The sequence below is a fragment of the Euprymna scolopes genome, chromosome 22 (genome assembly GCF_053919585.1).
Source record: "Euprymna scolopes isolate OS-2025 chromosome 22, ASM5391958v1, whole genome shotgun sequence".
Classification (NCBI taxonomy): Eukaryota; Metazoa; Mollusca; class Cephalopoda; order Sepiida; family Sepiolidae; genus Euprymna; species Euprymna scolopes.
Genome location: NC_136503.1, coordinates 115,651,890 through 115,675,870, shown reverse-complemented (window position 1 = coordinate 115,675,870; position 23,981 = coordinate 115,651,890). Strand labels below are relative to the sequence as shown.

The window sequence follows — 23,981 nt, the reverse complement described above, 5'->3', positions numbered from 1 at the left end:
CGTGTTTGTGCCTTGTATAGGCATGCGCGACAACAAAACTTGGGTTTTTATAAGCGGAAGTCTCGAGGTTGTCAGGAATCTACAGGCGCATGCGCAAGAGAAGGGATTGAGATAGTGGTATGAAAGGCAGATCGAGTGAGAAGGTTGTTGTTGTCATTGGACGTTACAGTGACGCGTGCGTTAGCAGGTGATTAAGAGGCTGTTTTTTTTGTGTGTCAAGTCGCGCACCTCGGTGAAGATCATATAAGTCGTGCACCTCGGTGAAGGTGAAGGTCATAAGAAATTATCAGTAAATGATTTAGTTATTTATTTTTACATTAGGTCCACCTCCACAAATGTTAAGAACGGCTTTCAGAATAAACACCCTCAACCTCTCCATGTTAACAACGGATTTCGGAATAAACACCATTTGGGCGAGGGGGATATTTACAAAATTTAACTGATATTTGTTGTCAACATACCCATCCGCAAATACTATTAAAAAAAAAGTCGTCATTTAAAAAGAAATTTAAAATCAAATGTTTGTAAAAGTGAGAAATTAGTAATAAATGTTTAGTGACATTTTTCTTTTAAATAAAGAGTAAAACTTTTTTTCAAAATAAATAAATAAATGTTTGTAAATGTGACAAATAAGTTAGTTACGGCAACGTCAGTAAATAAAATATGTTACATGTGGGGTGGGGGACTAAGGAAGCGACTATTATTTTTTCTGCTGGTCGCCATGTAACTCAACGCCCAAGGAGTACCCAAAATTCTTTTACTAAAATTATATATTTTACGCAAACTTTTCAATGAATGTTTTTCCAATTATATTTTGATAAATTTTTATACAATAAATGTTTTGGGTTTGTTTTCAAATGGCGCTCGCCCAGTTTAAACACTTCTATGTCATTTCATTTTCTGTTTTTAATTAAAAAAAAAAATGTTCCATGAAAAACTTTCCGTTTTCATTAATTAAATCGAAACATTTCCAATTAAACAATTATGTATATATGTTCTCTTTCACTTTCTTTACTTTTTTTCATAGATCTTTCCGGAAGTTTAATTTTTTGTTATTTATTTCATGCTTCGGCCATAGTTTAAATGTTCTCCCCTAAATTTGGAGAGCAGGTGCGTGAAATAAAATGCCGTCTCCAATTTTGGCAATAAAGTGTAGAAGCACCAAAAAAAAAAAAAAACATTTTACGGATATTCTTATCTATTATATTTTAAAATAATATTGAAATGAAACAAGAACTCGTGGAACTTTTTTCATTGGGAATGCCAAATCGGCTGCCACCGTCTATTTCCTATGAAGTGTCAAGGAACAATAGCTCGAATGAGTTAGTAACTTAATTTGCGTCATCGCCCGGGTGTTTTTAAAATAAGACTTTTAAAACTTACCTCACAATCTCAGTTTCTCTTCATGAAGTCATTATTTGATTTCTGTTGTTTTAGGAAGAATCTTATATTAAAAACAAGACTTAATTTTACCACAATTTATACATTTTCTTTATCAAAAGATTTCTTTAACTTAGTTATCGAAATTAAATATAACAAAAATAAAAAAAGATTTTTTAATCCTCTCATAAGTTATTTACATTTTTGCTGCCTATGACTAATATAGACAAATTTTAATTTATTATTTAACCATGAGATTTTTAATTACCGTCACTTATACAAAATAAAATAAGATTTTAAAACCAGATTGTTAAATTCCGCGCCATTTTTGTTTTGTTTTTTTCCTAAGACTTATCACGAATAAACGAGATTTCGATGAAAATCACGCGAGAGTTTAAAAATTTTTATTTATTTATTCTAGAATCATATTTTTGTATTATTCCTGTACAATAAAAAGCATATTTCACAAATATTTATCATACAAACTCACTCTCTCTTTCTTTCTTATATATATATATATATATATATATATATATATATATATATATATAATGTACGTGTGTGTGTATGCAAACATATATTTTTTGCCTTATTTTATTTATGATTTTAATATCCCATTAGGAAATAATATTAAATAATTCCATGTGTTTTTATAAGTTACATATAGGCTAGAAATACATCCCCGACCCTTTGCTCAAGTTCAAACAATCACACATCATCTGTACTGATCTATTTCGAAAGCATTCTTCTACGCCTTGCCTTACCTCCTATTTGCTAGGCTTTTTTTTCTTTTTTTTTCCCCCCGGTTGTCTGAGACACCCCCATTGGAAAATGCCAACGGATCTGACCATTGCAATTTTTCACCGATTAAGAGCCTACTTCTTTGAACATGAGTTAGATTCCCCATGTTAAACTTACTCTCTGTGTTTCTGTTTACTTGCCTCCCCACGAGAACAGAGTTAGAAACAAAGTCGGTTTTTAATGTGGAAGAAATTCAATTCCACAAAAGTGGATTATGACAAAACTTTAAATTGGCTCAGTCTAAAAGGATTTCTCCTTCACCGATTGTGAGGACGGAGAAGATGAAGTGCATTCCGTTTAGGGACTAAGAGGAAGCCTTGAAATGGCGATTTGAATTTAGTATATGATCATATTAAATTCCAGCTGTTACTTTGTTTTTAATAACCAAATTCATCTTCATTTTAAAATTTAATTCAGTTAGTTTTTCTATTTTCTTTCTTATCTTATTTTATAAAAACGAAAACACTATGCCACTACTACAAAAAAAAGAATATCTTACAGAGTTGTCTGCCCTTGTCACTCACGTGGTGGTATGTTCTCTTTCAAAAAATAAAAGTAAAACAAAACAAAACCCATTCTAAATCTTTTCAGCCGGCGTCTTTTTCTTCTATAAAGATAATAATAAGTAATATATATATTATTATTATTATTGTCACTACTAATTTATTAATATTGTCCCTTTAATGCCTTGCCTCCCGTATGTGCTAACTCCATTGTCTCCTCCCACTGTTTGATCTTCCTAAGCCCACCTTTCAAAAGAACAAACTTCCCTCGAGTCAGACCGGCCACATCCGCCAATTCTTCTCTCTCTCTCTCCTTTTCCAAATGGCAATTTAACTTTCTCCTAATTTCCTTGACAAATATCAACCTGATTTCTTCTTTTAGCCGACCCAAGACGACCACGAATATCCTTTCATTAAATAGGTAAGGAAACAAAATACCATTTTTAATATTTTATCTCGCTGCTACCTTTTGTGAAGAAAGAATAATATTAATTCATGTGTTCGGTAACCCGCATCTTAAATTCTTTTATAGCCCAAGTTGGGGAAAACTTTGACTCGTTCTCGTTCTTCGCTAAGTAACCTATTGAGCCAACATTTTTTGTCTGGCTTATGGTTCGTTTCTAAGAGGACACTCTTCTAGGTATTACCTCCTCCTTTGGGAAAGGATTAGTTTATTTCCGGTTCGCTAATGCAACTTTACTTGGTCTGTTTTAGGTTACTTTTAGACTCTTCTAGGGTATCCGCCTGGGGGAGCTGGATCCCATATACACGCGTTACATTGACGTCTAACCTTGCTACAACTCGGAAACGGGTAAATCTCATCCTCTTTCATATATATAATGGCTTACATCGACAAGTCAAAGTCAATTGGTCTGTAGAGCCAATTCCTTATTTAATCCACCGGGCCATTAATAGTGGAGTTAAATAGCTAATGATTTTGCTTTGAGGCAGTCACACAGATGGAAACCTTAACTTGATGATGTAAGCCAACCAGCCGATATATGTATCAGATATATTAATTTAACTAGATAGTTAGCCTGATGAATTCTTTCAATGGAATGAAACCCAATGTTTTTTCACCTGCCATAAGTTTTCCCCAACCTTGGTCTTTTTCAAGACTAAGGCAAATTGGCATTACTTGTCTTTTACGATAATCCTCTTTTATTCTTGTTTGCTCTTTCATATCAAGTGCCTTCATACCGTGTCTTGAACGATTTCTATTTTTAAACATGTATATTTTTATACTATTACTAACCTTTACCGAAACAAAAGATATATATTATTGCAGTTTGTATTTTACATTAATACATTTTGCTAAATCACTCCACCTGCCCCCAAAATAAGATTCTACTTTTTAGACGATTACATGTGAACACCCTGAAAACCTGACAGAAAGAAAACAAGAATTTAGAGTGGGGATCAGTTTCGCATAGCGGTAATCATTACCATTGTTAAAAAAATATTTTTAATGAAATACAGTTGAGAATTGTTGAAAAAACTACTTTTAGTGTTTGATTTCCATGAAAGTGTAGATTCGTAGATGAACACTTTCAACCAGACATTAGTTAAAAAATCATTAGTTGGTTGTTGTTGCCTACTTATTTATTAATATTTACATTAAAACTGTTAATGTTAACGTTCAGAATTTTATTAATACACTTTTGATGATTCTAATCATAGAAACTGTGATAAAGTGTTACATCATTGCTAAAAATTGAGATCGCCGTCCTAAGCAGGATGCGATAAAGAAAATGTGTGCGCATTTAGAATTATAGAAATACACATGTACATAGTTGTCACGTAAATTGATCAAGTAGTTTTTGTTTCCCCCCCCCCCCCTAATTAAAAAAAATCAAATTTTTAAGGAAGCGATACGGGGGTCCAGGAGCCGCCATTTTGTTTTAAATATCAAGGGCGACAATTCAATTCGACTATCGAAATTTTATTTGTATTCAGATTAAAACTTTTTCATCACTAAAAATCGTAAATTTTGATTTTCTTAGTAAAAAAAGATCTACTTGACCAATTTACGTAAATTTTGGAATATGCTATTCGTTCTGTGTTGAGTACGTACATAAAAAATTTCTGTATTTTTTTAATGTATTTATTTTTTTTCTTAATCAAGTGTAATTCTTAAAAAAAAAAAAAAAGCACCAAAACACGTGTGTACAGGATTCTTTGTTTTTCATATCATTAAATCATTTCACGTTAAATTTCAGGGTGCTTACCGCGCTATTTTTTAAATCGTATTTCCAAGTTTAATTAAAGTTTTTTTTTTTTTTCTTTATTCAATTGTAAGGTTAAAGTATAGAATAGATACAGAACACCCTCCCCTCGTTAAGAATGTTTTTGTTTTGTTTTTTAAATAATAATGTTATTATTTCAGCACGGATCAATAAGTGCACTAGTACCAATCTGAGCAAATACACATTTAAAATGATTAAATATGCTAGCAATAATCCAAGATTTTTGCAAGATTAACCGGAAGTTATGTCAAAAGTCAAGTTTAAGTGACCTGAAACGAAGTTGTTTCAATCATTATGCTGTGAAGCAATTTTAATAATTTCTTCTAAAATACTATTTAATAATGTCTGTTGCGCTTAGAATGAATCGAAGTGTTTACAAAATATTCATACTTTACCTTTTTTTAATAAACTTTTATAAGACTTCGTTTAATTTACACATTGTTTACATTCCAATTTTTTGTATTGCTTATTGAACCATGATTGTTTATCGCTGAAGACGTTAACTGTTGAAATGTGTTCTCGCTCAATTATTAGGTAATCCTAAATTGATTTTAACTACATTTTAACGCTTATCACGTTCTAATCTTTATATATATATATATATATATATATATATATATATATATATATATATATATATATATATATATATAAAATTATCGCCTTTATACTATTTCTATTATTCCAATTTTCGATTAAATTTAGGACGGCGGTCTGGTCAGTGGTCATTTATCTTAAAATGATTACCGATCCCCTTGCTGTGTACAAGGGCTGCTCTCTTGATTCAAAGCAGGGTGCTTCTACACTTCATTGCCGAAATTGGAGGTGCCATTTTATTTCACGCACCTGCTGTCAGCATGAAATAAATAACAAAAAACTTAAACTTCCGGAAAGAACTATAGAAAAAAAAAGTAAAGAAATTACTGAAAAACGGGAAATTTATCGAAATATAATCGTAAAAATATTTATTGAAAAGTTTTCGTAAGAAAATATAATTTTCAAATAATATTGTAATGAAAGCAAATAAATAATTTTAAATATTGTAATGAAAACAAATAAATAATTTTAAACATGTTATTGAATTAAAGCAGGTTTGAAGGGTCAACAACAAATTAATTTAAATGATTATTTTTCTTTTTTTTAACGGAGAAAGTGAAGTGGGTTGTTTTTTTATTGTTTTTTTTTTTTACTGGGAATCGAAATATAATTGTAAAAACATTTATTGAAAAGTTTGCGTAAGAAAATAGAATTTTAATAAAATAATTATGTAATAAAAGCAACGTTGGATTTTTATAATATAGTTTTTTTTTTGTTTTTGTTTTTTTTTTCGAACAGCTAAATAATTGTAAACATGCAGAAAGTCTATCATCCTGATGTTATTATCTGAAAAAAAAAAATGTCCTCTTGAGTAATATTGTCAAGATTCCTTTTCTCCAGTAATGTCGGTTTTACAATTTTTCTGGAAGTAATAAATGTTAATTTTAGGTTAATTTATTCTTTCCCTTTCAGAAAGTAATCGTTCTCCACTTTATTTTTTTTTTGTTATTTATTTCATGCTTCGACCATAGTTTAAAATAATGATATCTCCCTTGCATTTGGACAGCAGGTGCGTGAAATAAAATGGCGTCTCCAATTTTGACAATAAAGTGTAGGAGCACCCAAATCAGTTTCGATTTGGAGAGATTGAATGCTTCTTCACTGGGGGGAGGGGGGCGTATTCTTTCTTTCTGTGAACTCGTGTTTAAACGTGTTTTCAGTTCGTATTTCGTACATTTTCACTTGAGTCCAGTACACGTACACTTTGCACTGTTCGGTTCGTTAGTACAGTAGGTGTATCGGAATTTTTGACACCCCTAACACGAAACTGCGAATAAAATATTAAAAAACTCGTAATTTCTCTTTTAAAAGTGGGGGGTTTATTTTCTTTATGGATTATACTTCCAAAATAAACTATTAAAGTTGTTTTAAAAGTAATAGAAATATATTTTTTTATTTAAAAAAAAAAAAAACAGTAATGAAATTGAATTTTACGAGCTCAGTATTTTTCAGTTTTTAAACTTTAAAAATCTATCAAAATTTTTCTATTGATTCTATTTTTACGATATTTTCAGGGTCAATGTGAAATTTTATGCTCTTTCCGGGTTTGTATAAACTAGACAAAATACTATTAAAAAAAACACCGAATATATGTCAACTTATGTCACGGTAACATATATTGAGCGAATTTCTAACAGTATTTTGTCTAGTTTATTATTTATTACACCTTTTCCCAAACTTACCCTCTCCGAGAGAGAGTTGGGCGCCATTTTGAATTTTCCAATACATCGCCGATGTATTGGAAAATTCATTTATTCATGTATTACATCGGTAAACACTGCATGTTTTTCGAGCTGAATAAACATGTTACACTGAATAAAAACACAAAAAATATATCCAGTTAGGTAGAAAAGTAACTTATCTTGCCTTTGATAACATTTATTTGTTATATATTTGTTTTTTGACAACTTTTTCGAATCTGTGTACAGTAATACAAACCCGAAACCTTGGTCCTTGCTCCTTTGATTGAAAAAAAAATTAGGGCTTGAATTACATTTTTCGAGTAGTTATAAGCTTGGAAAGACAGGGGATCGAATTAATTCACGCCTCCCATTTTGAAATGTCTATTTAAAAGTAAATAATTAATTTACTCATCAAAGTGTTATATATCACAAATTGAAGATAAAAGAGCAATAATAATATATTCAAATTTAAAACAAAAAAGAGTAGTGTTTTTTAGAAATTAACCTGTAAAGTCCGAAGTTAAAAACCTTTTTTAAAAAAAAAACGTTTTTTTGTTTTTAATGAAACCTTGGTCCTTGCTCCTTTAATTGAAAAAAAAAAAATTAGGGCTTGAATTACATTTTTCGAGGAGTTATAAGCTTGGAAAGACAGGGTGGAATTATTCAATATTTTTCACGAAATTTCTGACACCCCTATTAGTACAGTAGTGGCGCGGCAAAAAAAAGCTGCTTTTCTTTATGCGAGCAGCACAGAACCATAATACTTGACCTTTAAGCTTTAATTAAAAGTAAAAATTATTTTTAAATTGAGTTTCGGTGGCATCTGTGCATTTTAACATTCCCTGGCAAATTGTTGTCGTTCCAGAAGTGCAAGAGAAGAATTAATAGCCCCCACCCTAAATTTCTGGGAGGTGTGTTGAGACTTCGGGTCAAAGGAACATCATTTCTTTTCTTTTTTTTTTGACCGATAAAAAATTTTCTAGAATAGGGTCCCATTCTTCTTTTTTTCTTTTTTCTTTTTTTCGACTACACAAAATGAAACCCAGGTCCGTGGTCCCTGAAACAGAAAACAAAAATATGTGGGATTTATTTATTTATTACTAGCAGGCCACCCGGTGTTGCGCTGTCGTAAAATATGCTTAAATATGATATTTTCATTTATGCAAGTTTTTAAAGATGGTGAACTTCAAGTTTATTCACCTCATGTTTACTTTACGAAAGTTGTGTGTGATAACTTTTTTTTTTTCGTTTGTTTATTTAAAAAAAAAAACTGGAAAAAAAATCGTTCTATTTTGTAACCAGCAACTCCACACAAACCTTTATTGTGCCCAATATATAGTATTTATTGCAAAAGTAAAAAAATTATATAACTTGGATGCCATCAATTCGAATCGAGATTAGAATATGTAGCTCTCTAGCATTGAACTAAATGCATATTTACAAATCTTAAAAATTAAGGTCGTTAACATATAAATGTATATTTGCGCATGCATAGAAATAACACGCTTTATCGACTTACGCCTGCCAAGTTCTATTCTATTTATTTATTTTTTTTCAATTTTGACTCCATAGCATCTATCGGTAAAAACCGATTAAAATCCAAATCGAATTTGTTCCACAGATCCAAATTCCTTATCAAATTTCAAGGTTGTAGACCAGTAGTTTAGTAGAAAGTGTTTTTCACATAGACAAGGTTTGTTTTATATAATTGTTATCAAAGAGTAAATTTTTAAGAAAGCAAAACTTATCAACACTATTAAGAGGAGCAAACAATAATATTAAATGAAAGATGAACATTAAAAGTTATATAAATTTATTATATCATCAGAACAATAAGGAAAAGTTAAGGAGAAAATTAAAGAAAGCTTTTAACCATGGCATTTCGAAACTAAATGCTTTTCGTCAGAAGAAAAGGGCAGAATTATGCACATATAGAAAAACTGGCTTAATGACATTTGGATATGAAATGAGAATGAAGGAATGGGATAATATGGTAAATAGTAATCAAAAGTAGGTACAACATTAAAAGATAAATCAGAAAGGTCGCATATATGTAAGTCGTCATCATCATGAAGTCCATTAGTCTTGACGATGACGAGTCGAGGGCCTCAGTACTTTAATCTTCAGTATGGGACTTTCCACCTTAGCTCCTAACTTGCTTGCGCAATTTAGTTGTAGTATCTGTTGCGCATCAGATAAACACGCTCTGAACCTGCAATGCTCATTTCCAGTGGAGCAAACCTGCGACGACTGGTAGCAGAGGAGACCGCAGCTTCTGGCCGAAAATCATCCCAGTGAGGTAGACAGTCACCCTATCATGTCCGCTACTACGCCTTTTCTTTCTGGATGAGGTTCCATAGCCTTTTAAGGAAAACTGCAAGACAGCAGTAGGATTTGAAGTCAGTTCCCATCTCTTAGCCTTTTGCTGTGATAAGGACCATAAGGCAGTGGTGTTTGATTTTGGGGTTGATTCTCCTAGTCTTTGCCCAACCAGATGCACTAGCCCAAATATGACAGCAATACTGCATATATGGGCGAATGGTGGCCTTATAGAGGTACAGGATACTTTCGGGTGTTAGTAGTTTTCTAGCATGGTAGAGAGAGCCTACCTTCTGCGCAGCAGCCCTGGCAATACTTTCAATGTAATTGTTCCAACTCGTTTCCTGTGAACGTTAGGCCAAGGAGTTTGAAAGATGTACTCTCAGATAAAGAGTCGTTGGCCATTGCTATTGGTAGTAGAGAAGGTTTCTTGTAATTATTGAAGGAAACAAGTTTAGTCTTGGCGGTATTGAATATGACCATCCATTTTTGTCCCCATTCCACTACAGATTGGAGGTCATCCTCTAGTGTTTCTGCCATTTCTTTAGATATGTGTTCATTTGTTTTCCTGTCGTGTCTGTTATAGAGCGTTGTGTCATCAGCATATATACCCATTTTTGGCGGAAGTTTCCTTTATGAATGCATGGAAGCGGCCATATATATATTGGCGCTTTCATGCATCATAAAGGAGACTTCCGCTAAAAAGCTTAATTCCCATCAGCCATTGTAATCTACTAGAATTGCTTCCAGCTATACGAATTTCAACAATAACTCCTATTTCATTAGCTTTGTTTTTTCTTACATACGCAAGTTATTTTTTTAATCATTGTTTTTCTAATTTATGTATTTTTTTTTTGTTTGTTCCCCAAAACACAATTTACAAAAAAATAAAGGCGAAACAGAATGATGGCCGACTCAGTCTGCCAGAACCGATGTCAGATAAAAACTTTACTGCTATAAAAATGTTTCACTTATTAAACCGAGCTTCCTGTTTTAGTTAAAAACAAATTTTCAGATTGGTATAAAAGTAAAATATCTAAAATATCTAATTTTTACTTTTAGAAATATATTCTACAAAATGTTATATTAAGACTGACATTGTCAAAAATGATTTATCCATTAGCAAAACTAGCAGTTTTCATTGATATATTTTATTTAAAAATATATCAATGAAAACTGCTAGTTTTGCTAACTACTATATATTGATGATTAAAAAAAATGTCAAATTAATGCTCTCCAGTAATAATTCATGAACTGCCATACCTAATGTCTCTTTATTGACATTTTTACATTAGATTATGAATCATTTACGAGTATTCGATAACATGAACTAGAACTAAAGTTTTTATGCAGTTCACGATGGTGTTAATATTGTTTCTATAATTGGAATGCGTACAATCTCTGGCAAAATGTTTAGTTGAATTACATTTAAAACAATGGATTATCTTGCTTAGTTCATAGGATTGATTTTCCCCTATATTTTCTTTCTACAACGTTGCTGAACCATTCTCTTAAATAATCAAACCTTATCAAAGTTCCACCTTTACTAATTATCAAGGTGTTGTCTCATTATCTACCTGACACTCATTAACCTTTATCCTAGAGTGGCTTTTGGGCCTTGATAAACAGTGACCCCCCCACCCCCACCCAGTTAAAAAAAAATCTATATGTATTATAATTTACTGTTTTAACTTCATTTTTAAGGACGATTTTACATTCCATTGATGAATTGTCAGAAACCACTTTCTTCAATGTATCTCTCATTGTTGCATATGTTAAGCTTGAACACACGATTCTTAATTTTTAATTTTTCTCTGATGCGTTTACTGCATTCAGAACAAAAAAGGCTGAGTAATTCCAAATTTCCATAATTTTTTTATGCAGGAATTCATATTAACTTCAGCTGCTTTTTTTTTTTTTTTTTTTTTTTTTTTTAAATCATATTTTCATCCTGCACTTAACCATTTACTCCACCAATATCCATTATCGCCAAATGTTGAACACATTCTCTAATGTTTTGTGGCAGTGGAAAAATACTGCCAGGTCCTGCTTTTCTTTAGATAAATCTATAAAGATAGACCTATATCTTGCTTCAATTCAACATGACTCTTCATTTAGCAAAATAAGTGAGTATTTTATGACAGAAGCCATTCTTCTTCTAAATGCATTTCAGCATTTGCTGAACAAAATAATTTTGATAACTAGATTTGCATTCCATTGATGAAATATCAGAAAACACTTTCTTCAATGTATCGTTCATTGTTGCATTTGTTGCTGTTAAGCTTGAACACACGATTCTTCTAAATTTTTTCCGTTTTCCTCTGATACATTTACTGCATTTAGAAGAAAAAAGTCTGAATTTCTTCAGAGTAATTCTAAACTAATTTTGATGCAGAAATTCACATTTTACCTAAAATTAATTAACTCTGGCCACCCTTTTGTATGCCATTATGTTTTCATCTTGTAATTAAATTTTGTTCAATTTATCTATAATTACTTGCTCCACTGATATCCGTTATCACCATTGAACACATTCTGCCAATTTGATCCTGTGTTCTCGTTTCTATGGAGTGTGTCGCTGGAATTGCGAATGGCTGGACCTGATACCAACGGCAGCATCAAACCAACCTGCTTAGGCAGAGTCTATATAAGATGCAGAGAATCCAGCTGAAGGAACCAGCTCAACCGACTCACAGTGAATGCTGGCACAACACATTTTGTGTGCTTCAGATAAATCTGTAAATATCGACCATATGCCTTTATCTTGCTTATAACTTTTCATTTAGAAAAATCAGTGAGTGCATCATAAAAGAAGCCAACTTTCTTCTAAATACGTTTCTACATTTGTGAACAATTTCTCATCACACACACAAAAAAAGACAGTTTTTGCTATTAATGTTAATTTACTTGTTACATAAATCCAGTCATGAACATGCATCCATTTGTTTTTCCAGCCAATAACAAGCAAGCAAGGGAGATTACTCTAAAAACTTTTTACAAAAGAATAGAACTCTTATATCTCAATACAAGGGCGATAGCTTAGCACAATCTCTGGTTCCCCTGATAAAATATTTTCGAGAATTCATCTAGCTGCAATAACTGTACATAATTTTCCTTTCTTTCTCTGAGTACTTAAAACTTAAAAAGTGACTGAACTTTGCAAATAAACTCAAGTGAATACCTGATTATGTGAATGCATATCTTTTTGACCTTGCGTTGCGTTATACTTTTCCTTTCTCTCTCTCTAAGCAGGTCTAAATGTTTTAAAAGTCAACTAAATAAAATACATGGGTGGTTATCGTAACAGTACAGTTGTACCTCATATCGTTTCTTCTTTCCACGATTGAAGCACTCATCAACACAAAGAAATCAGATTTAAAGAAAGGATGTTGATGTTGCCTTCCCTTTCGTCAACAATGGACAAGGAGTAGCCTGAGCTACAGATATTTGGGTGCCCTTGGTTTATCATTATTCTTACGTCATTCTCTACTTGTGTCATTCGCTCTGAGACTTCCAACTCCTCTTTCACTTCTCTACTTTCTTTTAGCTATGTCAGATTTGTTTCAGGTACAGAGGCGGTTGAGCTGACATCCAAGTGCACATTAAGTGATCTGAACTGAACCTTATTTCTTGTTATTCTCAACTAACAAAAATTAAAATTGTTCAGTAGTTAACACTTTGTCTCTCCTACTATAGAGGAGAAAGAGAGTTGTAGGTTTCCAATATTAGTGTAGAGTTTGATAGTTAAAAAAACATAACTCTTAGTTATTTGCATAGATATTAATAAATTGTTGAATTTACTCTGTTTGTGAGAGCATAATCTCATACATGCAATAACAATAAAAGACAAGAAAGTAAAATATATTGGGTACATCTGGCCTTAAGTTTACCTGGGAGAAAAGTCTTATCAGTAGCCTCAGCTCAATTCTGTGCAATTTTCTGTACTTGTGTTTGATTTTATATCTGGGAAAAGTATCATGCAGACAAATGCAAGAGAAGTACCTTGTTAAGAAGAACCTGTATTTTGCTTTGTGGAATTGGGGAAAGCTTTTGCCAGGATTCTAAGAAATGTTGTCGGAGATGGGGAAGGAGTGCTTTGTGTAAATAGATGATTGGTGAAGGTCGTTTAAGCAATGTACAAAGTCGTTGAGAGGATAATTGAGCAGCAAATTAAAAGCCGGGTAAGGAAATGCAGTTTGGTGTTTATGCGTGGACAAAGTACGACTGCTATTATTATTATCCTAAGACAAATGCAACAGAAGTTTCTTTTGATAAGAACCTGTATTTTTCCTTTGTGGCTCTGGAGAAAGCTTTTGATAATGTGCCAAGAGAAGTTGTTTGTGGGTTCTGCATAAACTAAGTGCAAACAAGTGATTGGTGAAGCTTGTTTAAGCATTGTACAAAAATTCTCCGTCGTGTTAGAATTAGCAGCATATTTAGTCACAGCTTTTTAGGGTTCTGTACTGAGTTAATGTGTGTTTTTTAGAAGTGTTATCCAGGATGTTTTGTACAGGTTGTCTGAAAGAGATGCTATATGTTAATGTTGTGAAACAATGGAAGGTCTATTCAAAGATTTGCAGGTATACTATGAAAAGTAAAGAAATATTAGCAAAATCAAAGTGATAATCAGTGTTTAACAGCATCCAGAAAGAGGAAAGTTTCCATACTCAGTTTGTGGAAAAGTGAATCTTTTGTGTATTTGTAAGCAAATACACAAAAAGTGCCATGGAATTATTGGTAGGATGAGAAAGAATAACCATTTTGTGTGCAAGAAGTATAAGACAATGGATGAGAACTCGGATGTGGAGAAAATATATCTGGATATGAACTGCATGAAGACTGAATAGAAATATTAATTTCTTAACCTTACTGTGAAAACGAAAGAAATCAATGGCTATCCAAATGGTCGCATGAGGATTGCATTGATTAAGCTATATCATATGAAGACCCATTTTATGATATTTTGCTGTTAGGGTGGAGTTAGAAATCATTTACGTATATGCCAAACAGTCAGAATCCAGGGATACCAGCTTTCTTTTATATATTTCTTGTCCAATAGAAAATCTGTCACACAAGAAGTCAGAAGAGTAAAGAATATATTTTATTTGGATTCTTGTCTCATCTTGGATGTTATTCTTACATTTTGGATACCGTAGTCTTGCTCCTTATCACTAGAAATATACTTATTATGAAGTGATTAGTAAGATCACACATTTAAAACAAGAATAGGTTTAAGACTCCTCAAATTCATATTAGAATTGTCTACAAGGACATAGCGTAATGGATATAAGTGCTAAGTATGATCAGTTCTTAGTGACAGTTTTCTGGAGGTTGAAGGTTCAATCCTCAGTATGACACTAAGAATACATTTACGAATTAAGATTTCTATCTAGTCATGGCTGATGGAATGAAAGCAACCTACCTTTGTGGATTAAATTAAAGATTTCTGTTCAAAATTTTGTACTGATTCTCTAGTTCAGCAGAAAGACTCCCCGAGTTCGACAAAATAGTAAAAGTTACTGCTAACTTTGGTGTTGTGGGAGGTCATGTTAGTGATGTTCTTTATGTATGACCAAACAAAGTAGCCCAGTGAGTTCGGGTCGGGGAAGGAGGGGATGAGTGAGAGAAGGGTACAAAGTTGTAGTAATCTTGAAGCCAAGCCTGGGTCTCTTTAGACTTGTGAGCTGGTGCCAAGACCTGCAACCACCCTCAGGGCCTGCCAGCGTCCACCTGATTGCACTAGAGGACCACCACACTCTTCAGCCCATCCAGGACACTTTGGTGTTGACTTTCAAGCAGATTTCGAAGATGTGAGGTGGCATGGTGTGGCTCTCACTTGAAACCACACGAAAGATCATAACCATCGCCGGAAACTCCATTGAGTTGTGCCCTCAAGCATTCAACCGTCCAGATTTGCATTTTGAGGTTGATGGTAATGGTTCTGTTGTCATAACTTGGATTGGCAGGAAGAACAAGTTGTACAGCAGCGCATCTCCAATCTCACTTAGTGAACATTGTGTCACTTTCAGACATGATAAAAGACTCCTGTCACTCTTGGGGTTTGTACACAACTGGCCAACTAGTAGATGGTCTGCAACAAAAAAGAAAACCGGTTTTCATCAAACAGAAATGGAATCATGTTATCTTTTTTAGGGCAACAATTTTATCAGTTTACCCTGTAGTTAGATTGGATGAAAAGATTAATTTCTTCCAAAATCATCATCTTTGGTATCTAAATACTATCTGCCAACAAAGTAAAGGCAGTGTTGGGTAGAAAAAAATAAGACATGCAATACTAGAATTTGTTTTATCCTGTTTTTTTTTTTGTTTTTTTTTAATCCAGAAGTTTTTTTTTTTTGTTTTTTCCCCCCCATGTCATAATTGTTGGGTGTGGTTGTTTTTTCAATCAAGGAACAACTCATGTTTGGCTTTACAAAAAATTGGGTAGAACTCTTAGTTCCTTTTGTTATGTCATGGAGTTTTTTTTGTTCTTTTTTTTTTTTAACTTTTTGCTATCCATGTAATCCCTATCAATTTACCTTCCCATGAAGGCAAAGTTGGACACAATTTTTATTTTTTTATGTGGGGGTGGGAGATTTCCAACTCCTTCACATCGATAATTAACTCTGAATGAGACAATAATCAAAGATTTCTTAGTTGAGAAGGATTTCTCCTCCTCTGACTGAGAACAGAACAGATACTGCACTTTGCTTCTAAACTGAGAAATGGATATGGCTGTGTCAAAATATTTTGAAGAAAAAAAAATTGAATTAAATCTTAGTTATTTACATTTTGGTTAATGTAACCTCTAACTTGCATCATTTTGCACTTGAGAATCTATATGGAATTTCAAACTGAACACATTAATTTAAAGGAATAGATTGTTCTCATTCTATCAGCCTTGACTGGGTAGAAAGCAAAATTTATGTTCCTATTTACTCCCCATGAGAGTATAACATAATATATTTTTTTATCTGAAAAAAAAAATCCTGCTCCTCTAAAAGGGTTTCTCTTTCACTGACTAAGTGTAGCATTATAAGAGATACTACATTTTGTTTCTAACAAATTTTTTTTTTTTTTTTTTTTTTGCCTATAGTAAGGATTGTACCTTCAATCTCCAGAAGGCAGTTGTTTGAAATTAATTAACCAAATCTTTGTCATGAATTCATGTGAATAACTCAAGCATGAATTTTGTAAATCTGAAACCTAATTTCTGTAATATTACTGCTTATTATTACTATAGAATTACTATAATTATTATTTTTGCAATATGAGCAAGAGTAACATGCACACATATACACACACCATTTGTTTATTTTTCTGACTAAAGCGCAAACAGAATGCACTCTGCCTAAATGCTAATTGAAAATAATTTTCCTTCTCCAATCTGACGCCCTCAGATAAGGAGTGACATATATTTAAAAAAAATAATCATCTACAAACATGTGTTTTGTCATTATATAATGGCTTGGTATAGTTAAACCTAGCGAAATTCGAAACCAGCACCCCAGAGTCTGGTTCCTGAAACTCTATCATTGAGTCAATCCCGTTAATTCTGAATGTATTGCCTTTTTTGTAGATGCCATTTATTTGTTTATTTTGTCTGCAATATGCTTGACAGAAGCACTATACGTAAAAATGCTAATTAAAAATAATTTTCCCTCACCCATGTGTTGGCCCCCAGGTGGGAAACGACATATATATTAAAAAAAAAAAATTATTCACAGGGATGTTTCGTTATGACACCTCAGTATATATATATATATATATATATATATATATATATATATATATTGATTCTTCAGTAATACTAGACAAGACTAGGCTCCTGACATTCATTGTTAAAATTGTCTGTGTTTTCGGATTCTTTTAGGTGAAAATTAGTAATATGTATTTGTTGTCTTATACGGACTTAACTGTATCAACTGACTGGTAAAATTATGCCAGAATGTAAATTCCATGAACAAAGTTTATTTTCTAGAACTGCCTGCCTCTCAATCTGTTCCATTGGCATGCTTTCCAGCTGACTATAATATGGTCGTCTTCAAGTCTAATGTAAACAAGTTTTTATTGAGCCAGCCCTTAAATAATCAAATTATACTCAATTTCCACAACTAACAATTACTACACTGTTGTCCAGGTGACCACCGGACACTAATTAATCCTTATCCTCGAGTGTCCTTTGGGACTTGATAAGTGGTAATTTTCCTGTGAAAAAAAAAAAAAAAACTTTCTGAAGCCACATCATGTACTTCATTTATAAACATAAACTATTCAATCTCATCAAAATTGCAGAATCGCGAAAACTCGCTGGCATCGCATCAATATCCTCTGTCATCAAATGTAGTCTTGAAATTGTTTGGTCACGTTAAGCATTTCAGTGTAGAACTGCTTGAAGGCATAATATAAGGAAGTCGGTTGAAAGGGAAATGAAAGTAAAAAATGGATAGACAATGTTTGTGAATATAGGTACGTAAACATAAACGAAGTGAACATCTTGGCCGAAGATCATAGGACCAGGGCTTGGAGGACACTTAGCCATGTTAATGCTTATTCTGTGGCTATTTGTTCCAATTCATGATGACTGTAAATGTTAAGCCGAAGAGTTTGAAGGATGAGCTATCAGGTAGGGTGCTATTTGTCATGGTAGTCAATGATAAAGAAGGATTTTCATTTTTTTTTTTTTTTTTTTTTTTTTTAAGGAAAGGCTTAGTAGCATTAAATGTTACCCCCCCATTTACGGCCCAATTTCATTACATTAGTGAAAAAAATGTGTTGTAAAAATATTACCATATTCACTCCAATTTTATATTGACATTTCTAACTCGATATGAAATGTTGGTATGTGAGCATGATATTTAGGTAGTTTGATCCGATGTTACACACTTGTTGGTTGAATCCTATTTCAGTCAACTAAATGATTTAGATTGAAATTGGTTTTGACATTATTCCAAAAAAACGCTTGGAACATATGGAGGATATAGATATTTGCCAGCAGAAACAACTGTTTCTCTTGGACACAAGTAGTTGGCTCAATGGATAGGGAGGTCTAGTTGTAAAAATGGTTGTATTGATGATGTCTCTGAGGGTTTTTTTTTTTTTCCTGATGATTTGCCATTTATCAAGGCCAAAAGCCATGCGAGAATAAGGTTAATGAGATGAATAGATTGACAGTCCAATGATGAATACTATGAGAGGAGTGAAAATCTCTATAGCACCTGCTTAAAACAATAGCTGATCCAGAAAACAGCAATTCTTTTCCTTTTGTCAGAAACAGCTCATGGAGCATGGAAACTAAAGGTAAAAAAAAAAAAATAGGGGAAGCGAGAGTTACAAGATTACTGAAAGTAAACTTTCTGTTCTCGGCTGAAGTTTTTGTATCTTCCTCTCACCTGGTCCTGGATATGACCTTAAACTATATCCAATGGTGAGGCCCCAACTTGCGGACTTTGGAGAGTGTGGAGCTACCCTTTAATTGCCATTGCTCCCAGGTCCACTCTGACCCGGAGTGGTAGTACCTGTTAGGGTCCCAACTATGGGTTAAATAGAAAATGACTTAGAAAAAAATATTTTTTTTTTTTTTTTTAATTTTCTTCAAAATAACTGGATTCGGCATTAAATAACTCGAAAAGGGTTGATATGCCGTAAAACAAAAACAACCAAACGACCAATCCTCTCACCTTATAGCGACAACAATATATAAAACTAACAGAAACAAAAACATCAGCAACATTGCTGCTCAATGGTTCATCTCATGTGTTGCTTCCCCTTGCTTGGAGGGGTAAACAAAGCCAGCTTCAAAAAGCGTCTGGACACAGATCTTTTTTCTTTGCTACATCTCCTTTCAAACTTCCTGTCTGTCATGCCATACTCCTAATCTCTAAGTTGAATTCTGATGGAATTTTCCACTCTTTGCTTAATTTTAACCTTACATGGAAAATACCGTTTTTACACATCAACATAGTCTTGCTACACTTAAAAAAATAAACACACATTAAAAACACTAGTTCATCATCTTCTATTATATAAATCTCAAACATCTGTGTGCGTGTGTTCATATATCCACTAAAAACTTGTCATCTACATCCTACAGGCATGAACGTGGCATCATAAGAAAAAGCAATCTCTCAGACAAAACATATTAAAAAAATTGAAAACAATTGTCCATTTTGTGTATTTTGTTTGAAGTGGGAGGGGGGGTCAGAAAAAACCTTGCTGTCAACATGATTTGCAAACCGCGTGTTTGCTAACCATCGTTATGTTCTTCCATTTTAAATACATAAATTTGCGATGTTAAAACATGTGTCCTCGTGTGCTCATCAATAAAAGCGTTTGCTTGTTAACTTCAGTTATATGAGTTTGTGCCTGGCACGCGTCTTTTTTTTATCCTCACCCTCACTGTCACATTTCTTTTTTTTTTCTTTTTTTTCTTCAACCGGGCAATGCTATCCTGGATGAATAATATCTAAAATGTAGAAAAAAATTAATTCTTTCACACTAAACTTGTTCAGATTTTGTCAGAAAAGGAGTTTTCAGCTATTCTATATATTTAAGGAAAGTAACTCTGATTTTTCATCAAGGAGTTACTTCCCTTATGCCAACTCCTTCATCAAGGAATCTATATAAAAGAAAGTTGTCTCTGTATGTCCAGAGGAAGGAATGGACTGGGTGGAAGAGAAAAGGAGGTAGGAGTGGAGGTAAAGATAGAAGTTCTAATAGAAATATGTTACACTTTTGCTCCAGGCAATGCCAAGTAGTCCTGCTAGTCATACATGAGATGCTGAAAGGCAAACATGCCCGGAAAAAAATATAGCTGCCATCTTTATAAACAAGTTCAAGAACAGTAATTCATAATTTTTTAGTAAAAGGACAAGGAACCGTTTTTTCTTAAATAAATGTAGATAAAAAGCAAAGCAAAACATTTTACTACTTTCCCCCCCCCCCATAATGTTGCTTAGGTATGACTACCATACTTTAGCCTCAGATTTACCTTGTTCAATAAATAATGTATTAACCAATAGCCATGTGATGTAGAAAGATTTGAAATGAGATTTTTAATTCCAGTCTTAAAATAAAGATTTAATGTTGATGAGCATACAAATAATTTTCAAGGTAACATGTAGACACAGTGGCCTAGAAAGAAAATGGCCACCGAGTTCTTAGAATGCGTCCAACAAGTCTTGTAAATGATGTTAATGACAATGATTGCATGTAGACTAAAGAAATAACAATATTCTAACTTGTCATGAAGTCGTCTGACAATTTCAACATGATTTAATAGATTGATAAACATCAGTTAATCTTGGAGGTGTGAAATCTATAATTTACCATGCGCATGGAACCGTTATGCATAGTCAATTGATGGTTGGAGACGAAAACGTTCAGTGGATTTCATCTTTCAATACAAAAACACATTTTTTAGTGAGAAAACTTTCTTTACAAACAATTATCTTTATCATTTATATGTGAAGCAAGGATTTCTTTCAGTTTTTATATAATACTCTAACTCGGCGTCCATTTTCTTTCTAGGCCGTTGTCTGCACATTAGCATTTCCATTTTTCGTATATACACATACATTGTTCTTTATTATAGAATGGAACAATTAAGATTTTTAAATCCTCAAATCTAAATGAATACATTTTGTGTTGCATGAATAATTCAGTCAACGCAATTTTTCCCTTTGTTATCTAATTTCATTTTCTAAATAAACTAATTAATTCATATTAACGCCCATTTTGTTTTTTCACTCTCATTGTAAAATAGTTCATTCTTTTATGATTCTTTGTCTATGATTCGCATCGTTAATTCCAAAAATTACCATCTCTATTTTCATAGAATATAGAAAAGTTGTGTTAATAATGAAAAGAAGGATAAGTGAAAAAGCCAATATTGACATTCCCGCTTAAATAGCATGATCGCTTGAACAATGGCAGTGGTGCAATTTATATCCAAACAATTAAGATCAAAATGAATTTTCATGAAAAATTGTGAATAACACAAATGAACGATATAATGCGAGCACAAAGACAGAAACAATTAGATTCTTTTTATTTAAGGAGTTTCATCATATATCTAAAAGCATTATTTAATAAGGTTTTTTTTTTTTTTTCAATTTTAGAAAACCAAATATTTTTTTAAATTATTAAAACCATTTTTTTTTTTTTTTTTTTTTTTTTTCAGACTTTTACTGTAGATACTTTTTTAAAGATGATAATCATTTAATAAAATATTTAATAACATTATTTGGTTTTCTAAAAGAATTTTAACTAACCTTATGAAATAATGTTTTTGAAGATGTGACCAAACTACTTCTGTTTAAAATTTGCACCAGCTATGCACACACACACACACACCTCATTTCAGGCCGACAACAATCATCTATAATACTGGACATTTCCTTTTCTCTTTACATGAGGAAATGATGTGTTAGGGTTAATATCTCCAGAAAAATGAAGAGAAAAAGTACTAACAGTCTTCTTTAAAAATGGTGTTATACACAGAAAGTGTCAGAAAAAGAAATGATTTTAATAATTTAATAAAATATTTTATAACATTATTTAGTTTTCTGAAAGGTACTTGTACAGTTTAGTCAAGACATTAAAAAATGAAAATATTGAAAAAAAAAAAAAAAGGTTATATTTCACGTATTCGTTATGATGGTTAGCGCATAGCTAACCATCGCTGTCATCGTTTCCCTTTAAGCGATTTGAATTTCTATAAAAGATAACATTTTAAAGAAATTTCCGCACAATTAATAATTATCAAATCTCCATATATTATATATGAAAATAATGAAAATAATTCTGAAACCATTATCTATATGAAAATGGATGATATATACCGATTTATCTTATCAATTTTGAAATATTCTTTGTCAACTTTGCTCAGTCGTAACTTTGCTTTTTGTGGTCGTAAAAATAAAAATCAAACACCAGTAGAGATGGACTTCTTTGTTTATATAGCCTGTAAAATTTCAGCCATATCCAATCAAATTTAACCCCGCACTTATGTATCCAAACGTAACGTATGAAATGTAATCATTGAAAAAACTGCTTCTCTTTTTGCTGTCGTAATTTTTTACTGTTTTTTCATTTTTAACTTGGAGCATAAAAATATTGAACGCATAAAAGCAAAATAAATTAACATACTTGGAATGCTTATTCTATTCTCTTTTCGTCAATGTAATTCTTTTAAAAATTGACCAACAAATAAAAAAGATATGGCTTGTTGAAGCATATTAAGTATGTAATATTGCCGATGTCCACGAAAATACAGCATACGCTTGTAATGCTACTTACAAGTACCACAAAAAATCAAGTTGATCCCAACTTTCCACAAACTAAGAAGGGTAACTTTCCTCTTTCTGGAGGATTTCCAACACTACAACCACTGATCATTACTTTAGTCTTAGTGACATTTACTCTCAGACATTGATTTTCCATAGCATTTTTCCAAATCTTTAAATAGGTTCTCCATTGTTTCGCAAGCAAGTAGTACATCATTAGCATAGAGCATCTCTTTTGGACAACCCATATGAAACACTTTTTGAACTATGTTTTTAAAACACAAATGAAAAGTAACGGACGCCATATAGAATCCTGATGTACTTTTAACATTTCTAGTGTCAAATGTGCTGTTAATTCTATCACGATTTTGAGCATTTTTGTACATTGCTTGAACGACCTTCATCAACCACTTCTTTGCCCCCAGTTTATGCAAAATCAACCAAACGACTTGGCACTTTTTATCCAGATCCACAAAAGCAAAATAAAGGTTTATCTTATCAACATACTTTTTCCATTTGTCTCGGGATATCCAATGTAAACAATTTCTTGTTGAACTGTCTCCTTAAATAATCAAATTTACCAAATTTTCACTACTAATGATTACTATGCTATTGCCCCAATGACTGCTGTACATTCATTAATCCTTATCCTCAAGTGGCTTCCAGGCCTAGATAAGTGGTGACTTCTTTATTAAAAAAAAAATATTAATGGTACCAAGACATAAAACCAAACTGCATTTCATCTATGCTTATCTGACTTATTTGCTGCTCAATTATTCTCTCGGTCATTATGGAGTTGATCCATCAGCCTCTGTAAAAATAATTGTCACCTAATGTTCTTTAGATAAAAATAAAAACAAATGTGATTTTTTTTAAATTTATTTAGAATTATAATAGTTGTACACATTAAATTACATTAAAAAAAAAATAAAAAAAACTAATGCAAACTGTTTAAGTTAATGTGATAACAGAATATGATTTTGGAACAATTTGTTTTAAAATGCATAAAATCACACTTTTTTTTTTTTTAACGTTAGTAGCATCAGTTAATTCTCAATATTTTTATTTGTCTGATAACCAAAAATCAAACAATCATTTTATTTCCTTTTTTTATAATATATGGAAGGTGGTAACATACATAAATAGACATTATTATACAGATTATAT

The 23,981-nt window shown here is 32.3% G+C and overlaps 2 protein-coding genes across 4 annotated transcripts in view; one reads left to right on the top strand and one right to left on the bottom strand.

Annotated features, from left to right (window-relative positions):
• LOC145243677 (ATP-dependent DNA helicase Q4-like) overlaps nt 1–5,464 on the bottom strand; it is a 46,729-nt gene extending 41,265 nt beyond the window's left edge. The window contains exon 1 of one of the 3 annotated variants that reach the window (XR_013862934.1): nt 5,326–5,464. The gene's annotated coding sequence lies outside the window, so the exon portion shown is untranslated. Of the gene's footprint in view, nt 1–1,383; nt 1,730–5,325 lie in introns of those variants that run through there. The other 2 variants (XR_013862933.1, XM_080106733.1) reach the window with 2 other exon arrangements.
• The window catches only part of LOC145243678 (putative aminopeptidase NPEPL1), a 61,965-nt gene continuing 40,919 nt past the window's right edge, over nt 2,936–23,981 (top strand). Inside the window, exon 1 of the mRNA XM_080106734.1 lies at nt 2,936–3,105. The gene's annotated coding sequence lies outside the window, so the exon portion shown is untranslated. The remainder of the gene's footprint in view (nt 3,106–23,981) is intronic.